The sequence below is a fragment of the Zalophus californianus genome, chromosome X (genome assembly GCF_009762305.2).
Source record: "Zalophus californianus isolate mZalCal1 chromosome X, mZalCal1.pri.v2, whole genome shotgun sequence".
In the NCBI taxonomy this organism is placed as follows: domain Eukaryota; kingdom Metazoa; phylum Chordata; class Mammalia; order Carnivora; family Otariidae; genus Zalophus; species Zalophus californianus.
In genome coordinates this window covers 85,175,181-85,199,408 of record NC_045612.1, presented here as the reverse complement: position 1 = coordinate 85,199,408, position 24,228 = coordinate 85,175,181, and the positions used below count along the sequence as shown (strand labels likewise).

The window sequence follows — 24,228 nt, the reverse complement described above, 5'->3', positions numbered from 1 at the left end:
CCCGAGAAACGAATTCGGACATGTCAGAAGAACCCATTTGGGCCATCTGAGACTCAGGCTATCCTGAAATTTTCCCATCTCAGTAGGCACTTGCAAGTCTAGGCTCCGATGTACTCTGCACACAGCCTCGCAGGGTTTCCTGTGGGTGGTTGTTGGTGTTCCAGGGGTTGTTCCATCCTTTGAAGCGCATGGGGGACCTGAAAACCTGAAAACTGATTCGGTTTCAGTTTTATTTTTAGAGTAAGGCTTGAATAAGATCCTAGGATGTAAATTTTGGTGGATCGAGAGGGTGCTGCTTGTGAGTGTCCCTGCCAAATGGCCGTGATACAGTCTCTTATGTGTCTTGGTTTCTCCCAGTGGGGTCTCAGAGCACCGAGGGGGCTCGGAGCACTCGCAGGGATGATCAGTGCTTATGTGTGCGTCCCGGGAGGAGCCAGTTGTTAATTACCTCATGAGATGGGAAATTCCTCTGGGACCGCTACAGGGCTTGAGGAATAGTGGTCAGACACTTCCGCTAGCCTTTCAGTCACCTGAGAGCCGTTTGGCCAGAAGGAGCGAGGGTCCCTTCTCTTTGGAGCTTAGCGATTCAGCCTCTCATAATTCTAGCCAGGAAATTTATTCAAGCCTTATATTAATAACTTCAACTAGTATAATGCCAAATTAAAACAACCGTCCCATCAACTGCCCCCTCTCGGTTATTCCCACTGGTGACCTTTAACGTCTTGAATACGAGTCAGGACTGTCAACTCAAACGGAGGAGGTCCCGATAGCAGGAGAACTCACCAGATGCACCTGTGAGGTGCTGAGAAGTCAGACGGGCCCAAAGCGCCCACGCTGGTATGGAGGGCTGAGTTTCTGAGGATCCCCCGGTGTTCTCAGGGAAGCTGCTCTGCTATCCTGCGGACTATACCAAGAACTGTCAACAAAAAATGAACAAACCTTGTAGAATTTCTTTGAAAAGCGATAGAGGAAGAGAATTTTGTTGTTGTTGTTGTTGTTGTTGTTGTTGTTTTGGAGACCAAGTTGAGGACAGCTGCCTGGGATATACAGTCTCCACAAAGAAGATCTTTTATCTGTGGTTTGAAATGTTTCTTTTAGGTTATTTGTGAATGAAGCCGATGTACGGTGTGTGCTGGGGGCAGAAATAGAGCCCGTGCTTTGAAGTCATTCCGACCTCGTAAAAGTTAAAGTATACCTCTCCTGGGGGCCCAGGAGCAGGGCCCACAAGCATTAAAAGTTGAAAATTTCCTTTATCGCTATAATGGGTTACTTTCTATTGTATCTTTGATCCTTTGGCCTTTACCATAGGAGTCTCTGGAGCCTATGTAAATATTTTATTTTAGAAGGGAGCCAGGCTGTTTGGGTGTAGCAGCTTCTGACCTCCACTCTGAGGCTCTAGTTCCTATGAAAATATAATTCTCAGCACCTTTGTGGTGCTACTTGTGTCTGCTTGGTTTATCTGGTGCCCCTGGGGCCCCCTTGCTGGTGGTACCTGAGAGGCAGAAAAGCTGAAGTCTCTGTTTTATTCTTAAGTTTTGTCTCATGTTCTTTCTCTGTGATGAGAGCTCATCCAGCCCTATCATATGACATTTTGTTGTCATGTCACTTTAGGCCTTTCTTGGCTGTGACAGTTTCTCAGACTTCCCTTGGTTTGGATGACCTTGACAATTGAGAGGATTACAGGTAAGATATTGGCGTAGACTATCCTTCAGTTGGGGTTTGTCTGATGTTTCCCTCATGATTAAACTGGTGTTGTGAGTTACGGCAGAAAACCACAGAATGCCATTTTTATCAAGTCAAATCAAGAGTACATAATATGAACGTTAAGTTATGATCGGTGAAGCAGACCGTAATCTCCTGGTTGTAGTCGTGTTTCTTGGGTTTCTCCAAGCGTAAAATTATTCTTTTTACCCCTTTCCACACTCTGAGCTCTGGAAGTCATTAGGAACAGATCACTCTTAACTGATGGAGAGGTATGCATACTTTCCATGAGGGGAGAGTATATGTATAAATTGTTTGGAATTCGTCAGCATGGAACATCTGTTTATGCTCCTATCTGTCTGTCTATCTGTCTATCTATCTATCATCTATCTCATCATGTTCTCCTGGATTTCTGAATAATATTTGGATGAGAAGCCAATATTTTCTCTTTCTTCTTCTTTTTTTCTTAAATTGTTCCAGTTTTGGCCTTTGGGAGCACTGTCAGTTGGCGCCCAGGTCCCTTTGGTTTACTCCCATTGTATGGGATTTGCTCTTTTAACAATTCCTGCTTTCAGGCTCATCTTGCACATTTCCATGTTGCATGTATTCCAGCCTCATCTTTCCTATGTCCACTTCTAATCCTAGAAGCAGCCAATTCTCCAAGGAACACTGTTTCCTTTTGTTAGGAGAAGGTATTAGAAACCAGTATCTGTGTACCAGGTGTCCACGTTGCTGTTTGGATGAAGTGGCTGCTAGGCCCTCTCAGCTGACAAAACAAAGAAATATATGTGTGCATATTAACTCATATGTATGTGCACATTTCTATACAAATGTCTATACGTAAGCATCCATCTCGATATTAACCCTAATATGAATACATGCTGATGCCTCCAACTCTAATTTGTTATTGCGTGGATCATTTTCGCCTCTGTCCCTCATTATCTGCAAACTCCCACTCTAGTAGGGAGAAATCTGGCCCCCATTATCCACCATCCATTCAATGAATTGTCCGGTTCCGGTACACATGCATAATGGTATCAGTTTTCTTACGCTGTACATCCATAAGCAACAAATTTCTCCACTAGAGTGCATTGCATGTGTAAATTTTTTCTTTTTAGCCTTCTAGACTTCCTTCATTTCCAAAGGTACTTAGGTCAGCCCCGTTTCCCTACCTGTCTTAGTGTAGTTTTTCTATACGTGATTGTGGTGAGATTCCCTAATTACATTCTGCATTTCGTCCTGATATCCCCTGACATCCTTAATAATATGTGTCGATTGTGCATACATGAAGTCTCCGTTTTCGTGCAGTAAATTACTGTGGATAATGACAAACGCATAGTGTCAAGTAAGCACCATTACATTATCGCACGGCGCTAAAATAGCACCTGTCCTTTACCTATTCAAGGTATTTACCTATTTACCACTTCACTCTCTCTACTTTTGCCTTTTCCGCAATTTTTTTTTAGTAATTGGATCACACAGAGAATACACACACACACACACGTGTGTATGTGTGTGTATATATATGTGTGTGTGTATATCTATATCTATATCTATATAGATTTGGATATATATATAGCCATTCCGGACTGGCTTCTTAAAATTAGCAATAGGAATTTAGGATTCATCCATATCTCTCCGTGGCTTGAAAGATCATTCCTTTCTTTTGTCAAATAGTATTCCATGGTATGGATGCACCAAGGTCATTTATTCATTCATCTGTTGATGCACATCTTGGTTGCTCCCTGTTTTGCAATTATGAATAAAGGTGCTATAGACATTGGTGTGTAGGACTGTGTGCGGACTGACGATGTTGGACTTTGCTGCCGCCCCGTGATCCTGGAAAACAATGAAGATTAAGAGATCTCCCCCGTCTGTGTTCTAGGAAAGTGCTTACCGCGAGGAGTCTTCCTTCGCCATATGACTCAGGTGAGATTCACAGGCGCCCCCTTGTTTGCTGTGACAAAACCAGACACGGTCCCTCCAAACTCCCATTCCTCAGCTCATAAATGATCGGGTGAACTACTTGCGTTTACTGAACACCTGGAGCAAAATACTTGTTAATCAGACTCTGCTTAAGGTTCTGTCCTTTCCCTGGGTTCCTGAACTTTGACCCCCCAGCAGTCGGAGCCAGCGCACAGCCCTTCTGAGAGTAGGCTGGCTTCAGGGTGAAGCATTCCTTGATTCGCTGCCTGTTCACACCACCCTTTCATTCCATTCCTCTACCCTGGGTTCTCTGTGTCCTCTCTATAAAGGAAAGAGCCTTTCGGCCTAACTCTTGGGATGCTTGCTGATCTTACGGTCAGAGTATTCTCTCTGTTATAAGAGTGCCTCTCCCCACCCCTTTTCCTTACCACCATCCCTTGAAGAGTGTTCTCCTTACTAATTCTGGATTTGTACTTTATTTGACTGGAGATAAGTTTCCATTTATATTTTCCAATTCTGAAAATATCTTGCCTTTTTTTATTAATTATGTCATCTGACACCAATTAAAGCAACAAATATGTGACTACTATATAAAATAAGACCCCAGGATTAACACTTTGTTGCATGCACAGTTATCTCGCAGAATATGTGTTTGGAGGGCCAGGGACAGGAGTTTATATTTGCTTTTGCTTTCCTTAAAAAAAGAACCCCACAGCAGTGCAAGTAGGGTCAGGAAGGGAAGGGAGGAAAGGATTCTTTAGGACAAAATGTCCAAGGCTCACTAATCACAATCAAATCAACGGATAGTGGGTTTAGGGGGGAAAAAAGATGAAGGGGATGCTGCTCAGGCCCATTTGTCATCAGTCGCAAAAAGACTTCCTTTGCAAAAGCCCCAAATGGTGACGTATGAAGGTCAGGCTAACTTACACAAGCGGTCATAACGTGTGTCCCTCAAGCTTTTGACCATGTTTGCCACTTCAATATACGTACAGGAGTTGGGCTCCTCTTCTCATTCCTGTCCTTTCAGATCTCCACCGTGTGGTCAAACTGTATGGGCTCTCCCTGTCTTCTGCCACATTTGGCCTCCAACGTTCGAACAGCGTTTTCACCACCTCCAGATGCTGCTTCTGCTTGCCTGGCTGGCCTTAGCTGTCGGCCTTTGCTTTACACGTTCTGGGGCTCTGTTTTTTTTATTTTATTTTTTTTACTTGGTAACATCTTTTTTTATTATGTTATGTTAATCACCATACACTACATCATGTAGTGTTCCATGATTCATTGTTTGCGTATAACACCCAGTGCTCCATGCAGAACGTGCCCTCTTTAATACCCATCACCAGGCTAACCCCTCCCCTCCAGAACCCTCAGTTTGTTTTTCAGAGTCCATCGTCTCTCACGGTTCGTCTCCCCCTCCGATTTCCCCCCCTTCATTCTTCCCCTCCTGCTATCTTCTTCTTCTTCTTCCTTTTTTTTAAACATATAATGTATTATTTGTTTCAGAGGTACGGATCCGTGATTCAACAGTCTTGCACACTCTGGTTTTTTTAAGTTTGTAAAAAGATTTATTTATTTATTTCAGAGAGAGAGAGCAGGAGCCAGCCAGCAGGGGGAGGGGCAGAGAGAGAGGGAACAGGGGAGAAGCAGACTCCCCATTGAGTGGTGCTCCTTTATATTTTAAATTAAAGATGGTATGTATTTGAGAGAGAGCAGAGAGAGAGAGAGAGAGAGAGGGAGAGAGAGAGAGGGAGAGCACAGGCAGGGAGGAGGGGCAGAGGGCAAGGGAGAAGCAGACTCCCCGCTGAGCAGGGAGCCTGATGCGGGGCTGGATCCCAGGATCCTGGGATCATGACCTGAGCTGAAATCAAGCGTCTGGAGCTTAACTAACTGAGCCACCCAGGCGCCCCTCTCAGGTTCTGTTTTTAGCTGCATAGAAGTTTATAATTGCTGTAACTTCCCTATGACTGACCTTTCTTCATTATAAAACATTTTCCTTTATTTGTGGTATTATTTTTTTGTTTAAAAGTCCTTTTTCCTGGGGCGCCTGGGTGGCTGAGTCCCTTAAGCTTCTGCCTTCGGCTCGGCTCATGATCCCAGGGCTCTGGGATCGAGCCCCACATTGGGCTTGTCTGCTCAGCGGGGAGCCTGCTTCTCCCTCTCCCTCTGCCTGTGCTCCCCCTGCTTGTGCTCTCTCTCTCTCTCTTTCTCTGTCAAATAAATAGATAAAATCTATTAAAAGAAAAAAGTCTTTTTTCCTGGTATTAGCATAGCCACCATAGCTTTTTAGGATTGCTGCTTGCATGATATAGGTTTTTTCCATCCTTTTTCTTTTAACCTGTTTGTACCATCAAATCTAAACTGTGTCTCTTGTAGATAGCATATGGCTGGATCTCTCTTTTTTTTAATCCAATCTGACAATCTCTGAGGCTTGCTTGGATTGTTTAGTCCACTCACATCTGATGTTATTATTGATGTGGACGAACGTCTGCATTTTGCCTTTGGTTTCCTGTATGTCTCAAGACCTTTTTGTTTCTTTATTCCTGCTTTAATATTGCTGCTTAATTCCTGTTTCTTTATTCCTGCTTGGTTTTTCCTTAAGCAAATATTTTCTAGTGTTATTTCCTTATTTTTAAAGTTATTTATCAGTGCTCTCTTTAGGCCATACCATAGCGTTTTAACTTATCAGAATCTACTCCAGGTTTATATTAATTCCTGGGATATATTGAAATGTTACTTTTATGAAGCTCTATTCCCTCCTTCACCTTTTCGTGATATTATTGTTGCACATATTTAATACATGCTTGTTACAAACCCAACCATTTATTGTTATAGTAATTTATATAGGCAATGTATGAATGTATGTCTACTAAAAGAAGTTGAGAACAGAGAGCAAGTACATATTTACAGTTATTAAACCCTGTGTAGTTCTGTTCATTTCTTCCTGTGGGTTTGAACTACCATCTCATGTCATTTCTTTAGAAATACAGCTCTGCTCCCACTGACCTCCTTTGTGCTGTTATTGTCAAATGTATCACATTTCTGATATTAGATGCCCAGCCAGCCGATTATATACATATTGACTTATAAAACCGCTTTTTTATATTTTTTTAATTAAAATATTTTTTAAGGATTTTATTTATTTATTTGCGAGAGAGAGAGAGAGAGAGAGAGAGCACGCATGATTGGCGAGAGGGAGAAGCAGTCTCCCTGCTGAGCAGGGAGCCCTACACAGGGCTGGATCCCAGGAGTCCAGGATCATGACCTGGGCTGAACACAGACACTTAACCCGCTGAGCCACCCCGGCGCCCCTAAAACCGCTTTTTAAAACAGAGAGGGAAACATGTGCATTTATACTTTGTTTAAAAAGTACATAATTACCTTTAACAGTGTTTTTTGTTTTTTAAAATGGGTATTTAAATTTACATCTAGGTTTGCTTCCTTTTGGCCTGAAGAAATTCTTTTCCTATTCCTTACAAATAGGTCTCCAGCAGTTGAATTCTCTCAGCTTTTGTTTATCTGGGAGTTGTTATTTTGCTGTTGTTTTTGACAGGTAGTTTTGCAGGATAGAAGACTTTTAGTTGACTTTTTTTTTTTCTCTCCCGTTCAGCACTTTGAATATATCACCCCCCTGTTTCTGGACTCCATTTTAATTTTTTTTCCTAATAAGACATCTGCTGTTAATCTTAATGGGTTTACCGTGTAAGTGATCATTTCCCTTGCTGCTCTCAAGGTTTTCTCTTTGACTTTGGCCCTCAGCATTGTTACTATGATGTGTCAGGGCATGGATCTCTTCATATGTATAGTACGTGGAATTCTCTGACCTTCCTGCCTGTGTAGATTAACATTTTTAGAAAATTTTCGTCATTATTTCTTTTTTTTTGTTTTTTGGCCTGATGAACTGGAACCCCACTCTGCCTGTAGGATAATTACATTTGCACAGAGCTTTACGGATGTCGAAGCACTTCCGTATGCATGACTTGATCCTCACAAATACCCTCTTAGCTTATTTTTTAGTTATCACTTATTTTTATTTTTTATTTTATTATGTTATGTTAATCACCATACATTACACCATTAGTTTTTGATATAGTGTTCCATGATTCATTGTTTGCCTATAACACCCAGTGCTCCATGCAGTACGTGCCCTCTTTAATACCCATCACTGGGCTAACCCATCCCCCCACCCCCTCCCCTCTAGAACCCTCAGTTTTTTCTCAGAGTCCATAGTCTCTCATGGTTCATCTCCCCTTCCGATTCCCTCCCCTTCATTATTCCCTTCCTACTATCTTCTTTTTTTTTTTAATGTATAATGTATTATTTGTTTCAGAGGTACTAGGTCTGTGATTCATTTTTTTCTACTCCTTTTTTTGGCCTCTTTTGGTAATCTTATTACTTGTAGGTTGCTGCCTTTAAAGGTATCTCACATTTTTGGGCACTCTGTTCCTTTTACTTCATTCTTTTTTCCTCTCTGTTCTTAGCATTGTGTAATCTCTGTTTTCCATTTTGTGTTTTCTTCTGCCAACTCCCATCTATAATTGAGCCCCTGTAGTAAACCTTTCGTTTGGTCAATGTCATTTTTAACTCCAAATTATCCACTGGGTTCTTTTTATAACTTGTATCTCTTTAATGGCTGGTCTCTGTTTCATGAGAAATGTCATGGTAGCTTCTTTTACTTCTTGAAGCATGATTTCCTTTAATTCTCAGAACATATTAATATTGGCAGATTTGAAGACTTTTTTCTATTAAATCCAGCATACCTGCCCTTTCGCAGGCAGTTTCTATTGCTTGTCTTAGTTTCTGTAAATGAGTCACACGTTCCTGCTTCTCTGAGTAGCCCCATTTTTTTTTTTAATTGGGCAGTTAGGTAGTATATTGTAGCACTCTGGATTCAGGTCGAGTTTCCAACCCCCCCCCCCACTTCCCAGGGGTTTGACTTTGTTGTTATTTGCTTATTTAATTGTCTAGTGATGTGGCTATTTTAGTTAAGTCTGTTTACCCCAAAGTATGAAGCCTTCGTTGTTACTCCCCAGTCAGTGCAGACTTGGGTGTACACACAGTCACTCGCAATGACGGGAGTTTTCGCAGGGCTCTCTTTGTCTCCTCCTCTGATCTCTCTGCCAAGCTGTCTACCTCATTTGTTGTGACACTCACCTGTTAGGCTCCACTAATTGCCAATTTATTTTTTAATTGTTTTCAACAATGCCCTGGTGGCATAAATTGTGCCACACTCTGATCTGATTCACTTCAGGTGGGAATATCCTTTAGCTGCCTCTGAGTTGTTTTCTTTTAAGATTTTATTTATTTGAGAGGGAGAGAGAGAATGAGAGATAGAGAGCACGAGAGGGAAGAGGGTCAGAGGGAGAAGCAGACTCCCTGCTGAGCAGGGAGCCCGATATGGGACTTGATCCTGGGATTCCAGGGTCATGTCATAACCTGAGCCGAAGGCAGTCGCTTAACCAACTGAGCCACCCAGGCGCCCCCGAGAGGCCTCTTCTTAGCTGCCTCTATCCCTGGTTGTCTCTGGTGAAATAGTTGGCCTATGGTTTTGTTCCTTGTTCTTCATTTGGAGGAGCCGTTATTTTCAAGAACTCTCTTAGGCTTCAATTTTCCCACACTCTGTTTCAAATAAACAGAGAGCTTGGGGGGAGAGCTTAGGAGCTCTCTTTCTTCTGGGCTGCTTCTCCTCCTTGGGAAAGATTTTTGAGCCACTCTTCTGGCCTCTGGGTGAGGCAGTAGCGGGTGGGGGGGGGGGTCCTTCTAGGCTTACTGCTTATATTTGGAACCTCTGTCCTGTGGTCAGACTGGGGCAAGGGCAACCAGGACTGCAGTATTCTCAGCCTGCTGTGGCTGGTGTAACCTCTCAGTCGTCTGAGTGGGGACTGATTGGAGAAAGAAAGCCCCTGACCTCTCGGCCTCACTCATTAAGAATTTAACCTCTTCAGTTTGGAATGGGAGGATGGCAAATACTGGTGGCCTGCCCTTACTGGTGAGCTATGGGTAACTAATAGTTGGGAGCTGAGGGGGAGAGGGAGCCCCGCCTTCCTGGCGATACCTATCTGGAGGGGTCTAACATCAAACTGAGCTGGAGAGGTAGGAGGGGGGGAGCAGATCATGGTTCAAATGCCAGGCTCTCACTGTTTTTACCTAGGTTAGTAGATTTTGGTTTTTTGAGGAAGTGTTTCCTTATTTGCCGTATGTTCTTAGGACAATTTGCAGAGACATTTAATAGTTGTTTTTAAGATAGTTCTTACCTTTCGCTTGTTTCTCTGGCGAGTGTGTCTGTGAAGTTTCTTAAGCTGTCATCTTCTAGGTGGAACTCTGTTTCCTATTACCTTTGATCATGGTTTCTTTTATCATACAGATAGTCCAGCCTGAATAGTTTTACATGTTCCACATTTTGTATTGTTTGAAGAAGGCCTTTCCTACCCAGTATTATAAAAACAACCTGAATTTTCCTTCTAACGCCCTTAAGGTTTTCTTTTTCATGGTAAGCACATTTAATCAATTGGGATGTTTTTGTCTGTGCGTGAATGTTTTGTTACAAGATAGATAGATAGATAGATAGATAGATAGATAGATTTGTTTTTTCTTTTAGAGAGGGAGGGTGGGGTGGGGTGGGGTGGGGCAGGGAGAGAGAATCTTAAGCAGGCTCCACACCCAGCGTGGAACCCGACATGGGGCTTGATCTCACAACCCTGATATCATGACCTGAGCTGAAATCTAGAGTTGGACGCTTAACCAACTGATAGAAATATAAAGAACGTTTATATTTTTCCCAATGGATAGCCACAGATGTCTCAATTGCAGCCTGTCTCCATGGACTTGAAATGGCAGCCTTATTATGAATTAAATTCTCATATACGCATGGAAGATTCGGTTACATTGACCTATTGGTCTATTTCTGCATCAGTATCCCCCTGTTTTAATGACTGTGCCATCCATTTTCTAAATTGAGACTTACTCTTGTCAGGTTTTGGCATCAGGGTTATGCTAAACTAGGAAAATAATTTAGGTGGCCTTCACATTTTTTAGTGCAATGAGACAATTTATATAATGTGGTAATTATCTGTATAATAATCAGCTGTACTATAGTTAGCTGGTAATATCTAGTATAGTTTCTTTTTAGGAGTCTTTGTTTTCTTTACTAATTTCAGTCTATTGATTACTGCTGTATTCGGGTTTCTTTTCCTTAGGCCAATTGCAATAATTATGTTACTAGAATTTACTGGTATCAATTTGTACAAACGTTCTTAAAATTTTTTAAGGAACTGCAAAATCTCCCTTCTAATTCCTGATAGTGGTTCAGTTATATCTCTGCTCTTATTTTTCATCACGTTTGCCAGACGTGTTTCTATTTGGTTGTCTTTTCAAGGAACCAGATACTGGTTGAATAGATTGCTATTTTATTTTTATTAATTTCTGCTTTATGTGTCTTAATGCCCTCTGTAGTTATTTTGTTGGTATCCGTCGAGCTTCCTAATTGGAATGTTTTCACGTATATTCAGTCTTTCTTTGGAGTGAATGTGTTTCAGGCTGCAAAGTTTACTCTGAGTCGTCTTGGTATTAACTTGCACAGGATTTGTTGGTTGTGTTTTACTATGGTTTATGTACTTTTATATTTAAAAAAATTTGAGTATAATCGAGACACAGATATTACATTAGTTTCAGGTGTACAACATAGCGACTCAACAAGTTTAAACCTCATGTTGTGCTCGCCACACGTGTAGCTCCCACCTGTCACCATACAACGCTATTGCGATATCATTGACGAGATTCCCAATGCTGTATCTTTTATTCCCGTGACTTATGCATTCCATAACTGGAAGCCTGTGGTGTATTTTTAGTGTGTAACTGCTGCTTTGGATTTCTCCTGACCTGAGAATTTTCTTGGAAAGGCATTTGCATCTGTTCAGGTAGATAGCCCTTCTTCTTGCAATTAAATCTATCTTTTGTTGTTGGTTTTTTATTGTACTGTAATGTATGGAATGCCTGCTTTTTGACATCCATTAAGATTTCTTTTATGATCTGATACATATTTAGTTTGTATTTTCTTCTCTATTTGAATAAGAAGCATATTAATTTTCTTATTCAAATTTCCTGCATTTGAATTTTGTTTCTGCCTGACCTGTCACTTTCTGAGACCTCTGTTAAAGGTTCCACTGGGAGAGTGGATCGAATTCATCTCTCAGCTGACTAAATTTTATGTGCAGATGCATGTCGATTGATTGATTTTTTTTTTTTTTAATCTGACAGTTGGAAGTATTTGTTGGCTTCGGGAAATGGGAGAAATGTATTCAGTGGTAGCGTGAGAGAGGTAATTTTCCAAATTCCTTTTATGATTCTACTTCTGACAGCTTGTATTGAATGTAATACGATACACATATACCTATGAAAACATACTAGCAGATTGCTACCCCTGATAAGTAGGGCTGGGGGACGACCTTTGCTTCCTTTTATATAAAAGCACTCTATTTGAATTCTTTTAAAACAATGCATGTTTATAAGAATAACATAATAATATATATGATAATAATATAATATAATGTAATAATAAAAATAATATTTAAAAAGTAATGGAAAAGAGAAGCAATTCCTGAATGATGTGAGGAACTCCACAGATGATTTGCCAGAGGGGAAAAAATATCAAACTTGCGAACATTATAAAACAATCATTTAAAGTCTCTAGCAACTGTTCAAAGAGTATATAGCAAGTGGAGAAACATTAGTTCATGCAAATGTACTAAATCTCGGTAAGAACCATGAGAGACTGTGGCATTTGAGCCACACATTGTCTCTTCACCTCCTCCCCCTGGCTCAGTATGATGGAAGCTCTACTCTGGGTAGCTACAGCTCAGAAGGTGGAGCTCCTTCTCCTGCCCACCCCCTCCCGTGCCCCGCCCCCCAACTCCAGAGCTACCGCTTCTCTGAGGGAGAGGCCGGCTGCCAGAATTTCTTCTCCTCATTCTCAGCGCTACGTTTCAGAAATTCTATTCCAGGCAAGCGCGGGTGAGAGATCTGCTGCCCCCTTACCCCACCTGGCCCGATTCATAGGACAAAGATAGACTCCAGGTGTGACAGGCTGAGACTACGGGGCCCTAATCACCCTTGCCCCAGCTCGCTTATAAGACAATTGCCACACCAGGAAAGTAAAGCTGACAAGATCGAGAGCTACTAGACTGGCCCAGAGTGTTGTTTGTACAGCAGGGGTATCACTCTGAGGGAAGAGAGCCACCGTCCCCACTACTAGTTCTGGAGCAGCAGGCAGGGCTGCCCAAGGGGAAAGGCAGGCTGTAACTCCAGAGACCTCCGTAGCTCTCTCTAAGGGAGACTGTCCTGAAGGGAACTGAGTTTATTTGGAAAAGCATGGGAAAGTGCAGGCCTAAGGGTACTGTTGATAAGAATGGAGATCTTGGTAGTGAGCTTTTTAAGAGGGGGCTGGTAGCTCTGAATGTAACAAGCCAAACGGTAGGGCATTTGGAATTTTGACAGAGCGAAGGAGGGAAAGAGATACCTAAGAAGAGTCTTCCTAGAGTTGGAGCAGGCATCAAAGAGTGACCTGAAAGATTACCCCTGCAAAGGGTCCCAAAGTTAAGAGGAACTGACTGTGGATCCGTTCATTGCCCAGGGAGGGCATTGTCAATAAAAGGAAAGCAATCAGCTGGAAATTAATGGAGGCTAAGAGCTGGAATTGAGACCAGTCGAGGCAGTCTATCCAGAAGCTTAATGAAACTATCAGGAAAAGAGACTGAAAAGCCTCCTGGCCCAAACCACAGTTACCCATGAGGGAGAAGGGGAGTCAGGGAGACTGTGTGCCTGCCCAAGGTCGTGCCCTTTCAGTGGTGACATCGGAAGCTGCACGTTGCAGGGAAATAGACTTCACTAATCTGGTCCAGCCACATCACTACACAAATAAATGGGCAAAACAGCAGGTCCAGAGCAACTACTATATTGTAGCAACACCAGAGCTGCTACAATATAGTGCCCAAATCCCCCAGTTTTCAACAAAAATTGTAAGACCCAGAAAGAAATAGGGAAGTGTGACCTATGCACTGGGTAAAAGACAAATCAGGCAACAAAAACTGCTTGTGGGAGGACCCAGAAATGGATCTAGCAGAAAGGGACCTCAAAGCACGTATAACAAATTTGGCCCAATAACTAAGGGAAACTATGCTGAAAGGAATAAAGGAAGGCGTGATGACAATGTCGCCAAATAGAGACTATCCAGAAAGATAAATGATAAAATGAAACCAAATGGGGGAACTTCTGGATTTGAAAAGGATAATGACTGAAATGAAAAAGTCGCCAGAGGGCCTCAAGAGTAAATTTGTTTTGGCAGAAGTAAGAAAGTGAACTTGAAGAGAGATTGGTAGAGATCAGGCAATCCTAAAATCAGAGAAAAACAAGTATAAAGAAAAATTAATAGAGCCTTAGGGAAATGCGCATTCAACATTACATGTCCATCAAACATATGAACATACATGCAATGGGGTATACTAGAAGAGAGTAGACCAATAAAGGAGCATAAAAAATATTCAAAGAACGCGTGGCTGAAAATTGCCTAAATTTGGTGAAAACTAACATGGGCATCTAAGAAGGTAAATGTATTCAATAAGGGATTCATACCCAGATTATGTACCACATCAGAGTAACGTTTTTGAAAACCAAACACAAACTCTTGAAAGCAGCAAGACAAAAATTGCAGGTCCTACACAGGACCTGCAATAAGATTAGCCGATTAGCAGAATATTCCTCATCAGAAATAGTGGAGGGCAGAAGGCGTTGTGCTAATATATTCAAAGTGCTGAAAGGAAAAACCAATCTTGAACCAAGAAACATACATATATATTTTATATATACACAAATATATATATTTATAAAGAGAGAGAGAGCGAGGGCTACTTTTTGCGAATGAAGCTTAAGTATATTCCAGATAAATAAAAATTGAGAGAATTTGTTGCTAGCCGAGCCACCTTACAAAAAATGCTAAAGGAAGTCCTTCAGGTGGAAAGCAAGTGACGCTAGAGAGTAACTTGAATTTGCGTGACGAGAAGTGTCGGTAAAGGTAATGGCGTAGGCAATAATAAATGATAGTATAAATTAAATATATCTTCCTGCTCTGTAAAGACTTTTAAAAAGAATTGCATGAAAGAATCTATATAAAATTTTATTTGTAGGCTAATAGCATACAGATATGTAATTGACAATAAAAACACGAAGGAGGCGGGTGAGAGCAAAGCTATATGGGAGTAAGATAATAACACCAGATGTTAACCTGAATCCAGAGGAGCGAGCAAAGAGAACCAGAAATGGAAAATAAAACAAACTCTATAAACATAGACTCACGCTCCTTCTCTCAGCTTTTAAAAAGTACATTTATTTAAGTTTATTGAAATATATTTGACATATAACATGATGTAAGTTTACGGTGGACAACATGTGGATTTTATACATTTATATCTAGCCATATGATTGCCATTGTAGTGTTAGTTAATACCTGTAGTGTTAGTTAATACCTGTTGGCTATCATGTCACATAATCTTTTTTTAAAAAATCTTTTTTTTTAAAGTCATAAAATTATATAAGTAATGATTATACATGGGCAGAAAGGCACTCCCAGTGACTGGTCCCTCTGGCTCAGTAGAGTGAGTAGGCACAAACACCCAGCTCTCAGTTTTTCCCTGTTAAGGGCCGGACTGTGTATCTAACATCCTAACTTTCCCGGCTGTACCCTTAAGGTCAAGTCTTCCAGTTAGCCTGCATTAGGCATCTGAAGAGACAAAACTCTGTTAGAACTAATAAATTCAGCAAAGTTTGTAGGATACAGAAATCAATATGCAAAAATCAGTTATGTTTCTATACACTAACAATGAAGTATGAGAGCAAGAATTTAAGAAAACAGTCCCATTTACAATATCACCAAATTATATACAATTATATCCTTCGGAATAAATGTAACCAAGGAGGTGAAAGAGCTGTATGCTGAAAAATATGAAACATTGATGAAAAACTTGAAGAAGACACAAATAAATGGAAAGATGTCTTTGTTTTGCGTGGCCCTGGTGAACTTGTGAATGCCGATAAAGATTCCCAGCCCCCACTCTTGACCTATGAAATAGGATTTCTGCTGATGGGCCCAGAAAAGTGTTTTTAGAAGCTCCACATGAGTCCTAACGCAGCTTGTCCAAGGGCTTGCATTTGAGAACCACTGGACTTTTTTCTCATTTTTGCCAGTCTGTGTGTTGTCTCTGGCTTAGATTATAGCACTTGTAACACTCGATTATATCTGTTTACTACGTTGTATTTCCAGTATTATTCTGACAAGCTTCTTGCCTGGAGACATAGTAGGAACCTAAACATTCTCACATGGTGTCTGCCTTTCCTTTGGTCTTTCTCGTTGAATATTTTCTCTTCTTCCTATCTTGTTTCTGCTTACCCACTGGGTGGGACTAATCTGGCAGTACTTTGTTCCCAGCCTAACCAACTATATATTTTCTTTCTTCTTACAGGATTTCCCATTTCTAACCCTCAGCTGATCTGCCTGCAAGGAAGAGGGGAAATGCCATGGGTTCCAGATTTAAGGGAAATTCAGGATGAAGAAGACCAAAGCACTTGACCGAGTGAGTGAGCAAATTATGAAACAGGACATTTTCCAGGGTAGTGTTTGGTGTGGATCCCTTTTTATTAACCCTGGTGCTTATCTGGGGGACTCCTTTTGGTTTTGTTGTGGTGGTGGTGGTGGTGGTGGTGGTTTTACAAAAGCTGAAGTATTTCTTCAGTTTTGGAAATATTGCTTATATCATAAATGTCTCATCTTCATTTTTTCTCTCCTGTTCTTCTGAACCACCTTAAAATTTCTTGCCTTTATGTTTCTCATTTTATTTTCTTCCTCAGCTGTACGTTGTGAGACCCTTCGGTTCAACATCATGAGCCTCAGCTACTTCCTGACTGCTATCCATTCCATCTATTGAGGTTTCTTTTTCTGCAGAGAGAGAGAGAGAGAGAAAAAAAAAGGGAGGCTGGATGACTTAATGGGAGGAGAAAGAGATGAACAAAGATTATGTGGAGAAGAGCAACTGATGTGTCAAATGCTATCGCCCAGGTTTGGAATGTCAAGGAAAGGCAGAGGAAGGTGGCAGGTGCTGTGTCAAGAAATGGTTTAAAGCTTCAGGGAATATGGTATATCGACTGGGTCTTAGCAATGAGTCGGATTTCCGCAGATGAAGGTGGGAGAGGAAGAGCATGACACATGACAGCAACTGCATAAGCTGTGGCCCTGTGACCAAGCAGTGAGGCATGGGGGCATGAGGTGGCGGAGCCAGGGGGGGATATCTACAGTGTTGACTAGATCTATGACTGGGAGAAGCATTCCGGGCCAAGTCCTAGATCAGGCTAAGTAGGAATGGGGAGGCTGACGCTTCAAAGATGCTGCCAAACTGAAGGGATTTCTGGGAACGTATTACCGAAAATCTCCATTCATCTTACATTCCCTTTCTTTTTCTAGGCCTTTTTGTGTTTGGGCTTACTTCCTTGTGAGGTGGGACATGCCAGCACACTCTGGGATGGAAGTGAGTATTATGTCAATATGACAAACAGCTCAGTGTTCTTTTAATTAAGAGACTTTGTTTTTTAGAATAGTTTTAAATTTACAGAAATATTGAGCAGATAGCATAGAGGATTCTCATAGCCCCCATCACAGTTCCCCCTGTTATTAAGATCTTGCGTTAGTGTGATACATTTGTTATAATTAATAAACCAGTACTAACACATAATTATTAACGAAGTCCGTAGTTTACATTGACATTCAGTCTTTGTGTTGTACATTCAGTGGGTTTTGAAAATGCAAAAAGTCATGTAGCCACCATTGCAGTATCAAACAGAATAGTTTCATCATCCTAAAATTCCTCTGTGCTTCACTTATTCACCCTCCGCTTCCAACTCCCGCTACATTGGACCACTGCTAGCCACTGCTAGTTTTGCCTTTTCCAGAATAGCATATAGGTGGAATCAGGCAGTTGTAGCCTTTTCAGACTGGCTTCCTTTCCTTACCAAAATGCATTAATGCTTCCTTCGTGTCTTTTCATGTCTTGATAGCTCATGACTTTTTATCCCTGAATAATATTCCATTGCATGGAATAGCACACTTCGTTTATCCACTCATCTAGAGAAGGGCATCTTAATCGCTGACCAGTTTTGACAGAAAGCTGCACATTTGTGTGTAGGTTTTTGTGTTGACATAAGTTTTCTTTTTTTTTTTTAACTGATTTGTTGAGGTTATGACTGACATACAGAAAGCTGTGCTACTTAATGCATACAACTTGATGTGTTTGGAGGTAACTATACACCTCTGAAACCATTATTACAGTCAGTGCCATAAAATCATCCATCACCTTCACAAATTTCCTCTTGCCCCTGGAACCCAGGTTTGACTCCAAAGGTTGAATTCTTTTTCTTTTTTCTTTTTAAATTTTTATTTAAATTCTAGTTAGTGAACATACACTGTAATATGGTTTCAGGAGTGGAATTCAGTGATTCATCACTTACATACAACACCCAGTGCTCATCACAACAAGTGCCCTCCTTAATCCCCATCACGTATTTCACCCATCCCCCTCCCACCTCCGTTCACCAACCCGCAGTTCTTTTCTCAATCCTTAGGAGTCTCTTATGGCTTGTCCCCACCCGTCCACCTCCTGTTTCCCCCATCCCATATGTTCCTCTGTTTTGTTTCTTAAATTCCACATGTGAGTGAAATCACATGGTATTTGTCTTTCTGTGACTGCCTTATTTTGCTGAGCATAATACACTCTAGCTCCATCCACATCGCTGCAAATGGCAAGATTTTATTGACACAAGTTTTCAATCAGTTTGGCATATACCTAGGAATGTGATTTCTGTATCGTATGATAAAACTGTGTTTAAATTTGTAAGGAAATGCCAAAATGACTTCCAAAGTGGCTGTGCCATTTTGCACGTCTTTCCGCAATGAATGAGGGTTCCTGTTGCTCCGCACCCCTATCAGCATTTTGTACATCAGGTTTGTTTTTGTGTTTTGTTTTGTTTTTTTATTTTAGTCACTCTAGTAGATGTATAGGGGTATGTCATTGTTTTAAATTTCAGTCCCCTTACGACATAGATGATGGTGCCTATTCATATGCTTGTTTGCCTTTTCTGTATCTTTGGTGACGTATATTTTCAGCTCTTTTCCCCATTTTTAAATTCCATTCTTTTTTTCTTAATGTTTAGTTTTGAAAGGCCTTTGTGTATTTGGAAATAAGGTCCTTTGTCACATATGTTTTGTAAGGATGTTTTACCATTCTGTGGCTTGTCTTTATGTTGTCTTAACAGGGTCCTTCACAAAACAGAACTTTTTAATTTTACTAAAGTCCAACTTCTCAAATTTTTATTTCATTGTGTCATACTCAAGTGTCATCACCAAACCCAGGGATTTCTAGATTTTCTCCTGTGCTATCTTTTATAAGTTTTCCAGTTTTGGTTTTACATATAGGTCTATGATCCATACTGGGTTAATTTTTATGAAAGATACAAGGTCTGTGTCTAGATCCTTTTTTTTTTCCTTTTCTTTCTTCTTCTTCTTCTTTTTTTTTTTTTTGCCTATGGACATCCAGTTCCTACAGTGCCATTTGTTGAAAGACTGTTCTTTTTCCACTGAATTGTCATTTGACTTTATTTTTTTAAATTTTATTTTATTATATTATGTTAGTCACCATACAATACATCATTAGTTTTTGATGTAGTGATCCAGGATTCATTGTTTTCATATAACACCCAGTGCTCCATGCAGTACGTGCCTTCCTTAATAGCCATCACCGGGCTAACCAATCCCCCCTCCCCCTCCCCTCCAAATCCCTGTTTATTTCTCAGACTCCATAGTCCCTCATGGTTCATCTCTCCCTCTGATTCCGCCCCCCCCACCTTCATTTTTCCCTTCGTTCTCCTAAGGTCCTCCATGCTATACCTTATGTTCCCCAAATAAGTGAAACCAGATGATAATCGACTTTCTCTGCTTGACTTATTTCACTTAGCATAATCTCCTCCAGTCCGAATCCATGTTGATGCAAACGTTGGGTATTCATCTTTCTGATGGCTGAGTAATATTCCACTGTATATGTGGACCACATCTTCTTTATCCATTCATCTGTTGAAGGACACCGGGGCTCTTTCCCCAGTTTGGCTATTGCGGACATTGCTGCTATGAACGTTGGGGTGCATATGGCCCTTCTTTGCACTACATCTGTGTTTTGGGGTGCAAATACCCAGGAGTGCGATTGCTGGGCCATAGGGTAGCTCTATATTTAATTTTTTGAGGCACCTCCACACTGTTTTCCAAAGTGGCTGTACCAACGTGCATTCCCACCAACAGTGTAAGAGGGTCCCCCTTTCTCCACAGCCTCTCCAGCATTTGTTGTTTCTTGCCCTGTCCATTTTTGCCATTCTAACTGGTGTAAGGTGGTATCTCAATGTGGTTTTGATTTGAATTTTCCTGATGGCTAATGATGATGAACATTTTTTCATGTGTCTGGTAGCCATTTGTATGTCTTCTTTGGAGAAGTGTCTGTTCATGTCTTCTGCCCATTTCTTGACTTGATTATTTGCTTTTTGGGTGTTGAGTTTGAGAAGTTCTTTATTGATCTTGGATACCAGCCCTTTATCTGTACTGTCATTTGCAAATATCTTCTCCCATTCTGTGGGGTCCCTCTTTGTTTTGTGTGGGGTTTTTCTTTTTAAGATTTTATTTTTTATTTATTTGACAGAGAGTGACACAGCGAGAGAGGGAACACAAGCAGGGGGAGTGGGAGAGGGAGAAGCAGGCTTCCCGTAGAGCAGGGAGCCCGAGGCGGGGCTCTATCCCAGGACCCTGGGATCATGACCTGAGCCGAAGGCAGACGCTTAACGACTAAGCTACCCACGCGCCCCTGCCTCTCTGTTTTGTTGACTGTTTCCCCTGCTGTGCAGAAGCTTTTGATCTTGATGAAGTCCCAAAAGTTCATTTTTGCTTTGGTTTCACTAACCTTTGGAGATGTATCTTGAGAGAAGTTGCTGTGGCCGATGTCAAAGAGGATACTGCCTATGTTCTCCTCTAGGATTTTGATGGATTTCTGTCTCACATTGAGGTCTTTCATCCATTTTGAGTTTATCTTTGTGTATGGTGTTTGAGAATGGTCGGGTTTCATTCTTGTGCATGTGGCTGTCCGATTTTCCCAGCACCATTTATTGAAGAGACTGTCTTTTTTCCATTGCATGTTTTTTCCTGCTTTGCCGAAGATTATTTGACCGTAGAGTTGAGTTTCCATATCTGGGCTCTCTGTTCTGTTCCATCGGTCTACATGTCTGTTTATTGTGTCAGTACCATGCTGTGTTGGTGATCACTGCTTTGTAATATAGCTTGAAATTGGGCAGCGTGATGCCCCCAACTTTGTTTTTCTTTTTCAACACTTCCTTGGCGATTCGGGGTCTTTTCTGAGTCCATACAAATTTTAGGATTGTTTGTTCCAGTACTTTGAATAATGTCATAGGAGTTTTGATCGGGATGCCATCGAAGGTATAGATTGCTCTGGGTAGCATAGACATTTTAACAATGTTTATTCTTCTGATCCATGAGCGTGGAATGTTTTTCCATCCCTTGGTGTCTTCTTCAATTACTTTCATGAGTGTTCTGTAGTTCCTAGAGTAGAGATCCTTTACCACTTTGGTTAGGTTTATGCCGAGGTGTATCTTATGGTTTTTGGTGCTATTGTAAATGGAATCGTTTCTCTAATTTCTCTTTCTACAGTTGCGTTGTTAGTGTATAAGAAAGCAACTGATTTCTGTGCATTGATTTTGTATCCTGCCTCATTACTGAATTGCTGTATGAGTTCTAGCAATTTGGGGGTGGAGTCTTTTGGGATTTTCCACATAAAGTATCATGTCATTTGCGAAGAGAGAGGGTTTGACTTCTTCTTTGCCAATTTGCATACCTTTTATTTCTTTTTGTTGTCTGATTGCTGTTGCTAGGACTTCTAGTACTATGTTGAACAAAGGTGGCGAGAGACACAGTAGATCAGAGCAACGAAAACTAGAATCCGGTTCTTTGAAAGAATTAATACGTTCGATAACCCACTGGCCAGACGTGACCAAAAGAAAAGAGAAAGGACCCAAATTAATAAAATTATGAATGAAAGGGGAGAGATCACGACTAACACCAAGGAAATAGAGTCAATTATTAGAAACTATTATCAACAACCGTATGCCAATAAACTGAGCAACCTGGATGAAATGGATGCCTTCCTGGGAACCTATAAACTGCCAAGACTGAAACAGGAAGAAATTGACAACCTGAATAGGCCAATAACCAGTAACGAGATTGAAGCAGTGATCAAAAACTTCCCCAAAAAACTAGAGTCCAGGGCCTGATGGAGTCCCTGGGGAATTCTACCGAACATTCAAAGAAGAAATAACACCTATTCTCCTGAAGCTGTTTCAAAAACTAGAAACAGAAGGGAAGCTTCCAGACTCATTCTATGAGGGCAGCATTACCTTAATCCCCAAAGCAGGCAAGGACCCCAGCAAAAAGGAGAATTTCAGACCGATATCTCTGATGAATGTGGATTCCAAACTCCTCAACAGAATCCTAGGTAATAGGATCCAACAATACATTAAAAGGATCATCCACCCCGACCAAGTGGGATTTATCCCCGGGATGCAAGGGTGGTTCAACATTCGCAAATCCATCAGTGTGATAGAACACATTAATAAGAGGAGAGAGAAGAGCCCTATGATCCTCTCAATTGATGCAGAAAAAGCATTGGACAAAATACAGCATCCTTTCCTGATTAAAACTCTTCAGGGTATAGGGATAGAGGGAACATTCCTCATGTTCATAAAATCCATCTATGAAAAACCCACAGCGAATATCGTCCTCAATGGGGAAAAGCTGAGAGCCTTTCCCTTAAGATCAGGGACACATCAAGGATGCCCACTCTCGCATAAGTATTGTTCGACAGTCATTTGACTTTAAATGGGTGGGTCTGTTTCTAGGCTCTCTTCTGTTCCATTGATCTGTTTATCTCTTCTTTTGCTAAAACCACAGTCTTGATTAGTGTGGCTTTATAGGAAATCCTGAAGTCATATAGTATCAGTCCTCGACTTGGTTCTTTTTTACTATTATGTTGCTTATTCTGGATCTTTTGCCTTTCCTTACAAAGTTTATTTTTTTTAAAGATTTATTTATTTATTTGAGACAGAGAGAGAGCGCGAGCGAGTTGGGGGAGGAGCGTAAGGAGAGGGAGAGCAAGAATCTCAAGCCGACTCCCCACTGAGCATGGAGTCCAATGTGGGGCTCGCTCTCATGACCCTGAGATCATGACCTGAGGCGAAATCCGGAGTCGGACGGCTAACCGACCGAGCCACCCAGGTGCCCCTCCCTATAAACTTTAGAATCAGATTTTCAATATCCATAAAATAATTTGCTACAATTTTAATTGGGATTGCATTAAATCTATAGATCAAGTTGGGAAGAAATGATATCTTAACAATATTGAGTCTTCCAATCCATGAACACGGAAGATCCCTCAATAAAGATTTATTTATTTATTTTTCTCTGTCAGACCTTTGTACTTTTCCCTATATATCCTGTACATATTTTATTAGATAAGTATGTCTTTGGGGGGTGGACTGCTAATGTAAATGGCATTGTGTTTTTAATTCCAATTCCAATTGTTAATTGCTGGTTTATAAGAAAAAAATTGACTTTTGTGTATTACCCTTATATTCTACAACCTTGCTGTAGTTGCTGATCAGTTCCAGGAGTTTATTTATTTTTTTGTCCATTCTTTGGAATTTTCCTTCTTTATTGAAGAAGGGTCAACATACAGTGTTGCATTAGATTCAGGTGTAGAACATAGTGATCTGACAACTCTATATGTTATTCTATGCTTACCACAAGTGATAACACTATTACAATACCAGTGACTATATCCCCTATGCTGTACCTTTCATCCCTGTGACTTATTCACTCCATAACTGGATGCCTGTACCTTCCACTCCCCTGTACCCATTTTGTGCATCCTCCCTGTCTCACCACACAGCAACCATCAGTGTTTTCTCTGTATTTATGGGTATGTTTCTGCTTTTTTGTTTCTTTGTTCATCTGTTTTGTTTTTTAGATTCCACACGTAAGTGAAATAATATCATATTTGTCTTTCTCTGTCTGACTTATTTCACTTAGCATAATACCCTCTAGGTTCATCCATGTGGTCACAGATGGCAAGATCTGATCCTTTTTATGGCTGAGTAACATTCCATCCTGTATGTATTTTCATCTATCTACCTATCTACACCACATCTTCTTTATCCATTTATCACTCTGTGGACACTTAGGTTGCTTCCATAGCTTAGCTATGATAAGTAACACTGCACTACATATAGGGGTGCTTATATCTTTTCAATTTGGTATTTTCGTTTTCGTTGGATAAATACCCAGGAGTAGAATTATTGGATCATATGGCCTCCCTCCCTCCCTCCCTTCCTCCTTCCCTCCCTTTCTCCCTTCCTCACTTCCTCCCTTCCTCCCTTCCTCCCTTACTGCTTTCCTTCCTTCCTGCCTTC

The 24,228-nt window shown here is 41.0% G+C and overlaps 1 long non-coding RNA gene across 2 annotated transcripts; it reads left to right on the top strand.

Annotated features, from left to right (window-relative positions):
• The first annotated feature begins 11,916 nt into the window (after positions 1-11,916).
• LOC118356544 lies at positions 11,917-18,662 on the top strand. 2 transcript variants are annotated; one of them, XR_004819839.1, is made up of 5 exons: positions 11,917-11,938; positions 16,131-16,241; positions 16,516-16,760; positions 17,126-17,189; positions 18,553-18,662. It is a non-coding gene; the product is annotated as an uncharacterized LOC118356544 (long non-coding RNA). The 2 variants fall into 2 exon arrangements; XR_004819838.1 differs by lacking the exon at positions 18,553-18,662 and adding an exon at positions 17,895-17,956.
• The last annotated feature ends 5,566 nt before the right edge of the window (positions 18,663-24,228 follow it).